The 1,867-nt window shown below is 48.5% G+C and overlaps 1 pseudogene; it reads right to left on the bottom strand.

Moving 5' to 3' along the window:
• Positions 1 to 1,264: 1,264 nt before the first annotated feature.
• Positions 1,265 to 1,383, bottom strand: LOC118606099 (annotated as a pseudogene).
• Positions 1,384 to 1,867: the final 484 nt, after the last annotated feature.

The raw sequence follows: 1,867 nt of genomic DNA, 5'->3' as shown, positions 1-1,867 counted from the left end.
GGATGGGAAGCGGGGTGTGCGGGGACCTCGTGGGGGCGAGCCCCCCTCGCCTGCCCCAGGGGGCAGGGAAAGCCTGGAGGAACGCCACATGCCTGCCCTGCCATCTGGGGTTTTCTCCGTGACGAGCCGTGTAGACCCGGGACCTCGTTTCCTTTCTCTGTGACATGGGAGCAGCGCCGAGCACTCGGAGGCGGCAGGGAGGATTTCTGGGCAGCGTGTGTGACGTGCCGTGCCGTTTCCCTGGTGGCTTTTGCCCACAGAGGGGTGCGGCCGACAGGCTCCGCTGCCAACGAAGACTTTTCAAGATCGAACGTGAGCGTGATGTGCAGGCAGCTGAACTGCCCAGGTAAAATTCAGTGGGAATCACGTGTAAATATTTATGCTTTCCTTTCTTTTTTTTTTTGAAAGCTGACTTCTACAAAGTAGAGTGACAAAGGATGGAATGCGAGTAAGGGACCGAAGACAAGTCTGGCTCGTTTGGGAGTGCCATCGGAGGCCGGCTGCGCTGACGGGCTCATGAAAAACCCAGGCGTTTAGGTAGCTGTTTTCTCCTCCGGGCAAGTTCTTCCAGGCTCAGCAGACAGCATCTGCTTTCAACCGCAAACACCCGACCCGATCGCTCGACAAAAGTGCAGCCAGGCACCTGAGACGGAGAGAGTCGCACCTACTCCGAAGCCCCCGAGGATGTCATAATCGGATCATCCCCAAATTTAGAATGTGTCTAACACACGCCGTGCGTTCTGAAGGGGCTGAGATTGCAGAGGTGAACGAAACACACTTTTCCCCGGACCGACCGCGGCTTAGCAGCCGAGAGCGACGACAAAGCCCTCACGGACGAGGGAGCTTTGCAAGCGTGAAGAGAAAGGGCTAGAAACTCTTCTCCTTTCCTCCCCAGGAGAGGAGCATCGAGTTCTAAACCGGCAGATTCCAGACTCCATTCTGGTCTTTACCAGTTGTAATATTCTAGACCAAGGTGTGCATTTTTACGTACTTCATCTGAAAATAATGGCTTTATGGTTTTGTTTACGTAAATGTCTTAAATCTTTGATCGTAAGAAATATATAAAATTTAGATGAAGAATATAATGTGTATCTAAAGCATTGTAGTGAAGACCAAATATTTAAAATACTTACAGAAAGCAATTTAAAAATATGAAGTATGGGCAATTAAGTTTTTTTTTTTTTTTTAGGCGAGGCAACTGTTGGTTGACCTCATGGATTGCAAGGACCTCGTCTGCTTCCAATCCCTTATTTTTTATTTTTTACACCTACGGCACCTGGTCTTGCTGGGTGGTCTCCCATCCAAGTACTGACTAGACCCGACCCTGCTCAGCTTCCGAGATCAGACGGGATCAGGCATGTTCAGGGTGGTGTGGCCGTAGGCAAATAAGATTTTTATTATGTACACCAGCATTTAGATTGATCAAGTTTATACCACTCCACAATACATTTTACTTTATTTATGTGTACACATGCCAGTTGGTTCTATCGTGTGAACTAAAATAACAGTATTTCATGGAAATTTTGAAGCCTGAAAGTCCGCGTAGATCCATCTCCGACGAGTCCTGACCGTGATGAAGGGACTCCCCGGTGCGGGGCCGCTCACTGCCGCTCAGGCGACTCCAGCTCTACCAGCGTTTTTGCTTTCTTTTGACTTAGTAAACATAAATTTTAACACAAAATATCTGAAAAGAACCGTTTCTTTTTATGTGCGAAGTAACTTAATCTCAGCACTTTTCTCGCCGAGTGAGGTCTTCGTGACGCCGCAGTGTTAAAATCTACCGAAACGTGAACATGCAGCCGTCTGCAGCTTAGTTTACGTTTCTCAGCAAAATCGTGTTTTCTGCGTTGACGATATTTTACGCTCA

The sequence above is a fragment of the Rousettus aegyptiacus genome, unplaced genomic scaffold (assembly GCF_014176215.1).
Source record: "Rousettus aegyptiacus isolate mRouAeg1 unplaced genomic scaffold, mRouAeg1.p scaffold_m13_p_7, whole genome shotgun sequence".
NCBI lineage: Eukaryota > Metazoa > Chordata > Mammalia > Chiroptera > Pteropodidae > Rousettus > Rousettus aegyptiacus.
Note: the sequence above shows the minus strand (reverse complement) of the source record. Positions and strands in the feature narration are given on the sequence as shown.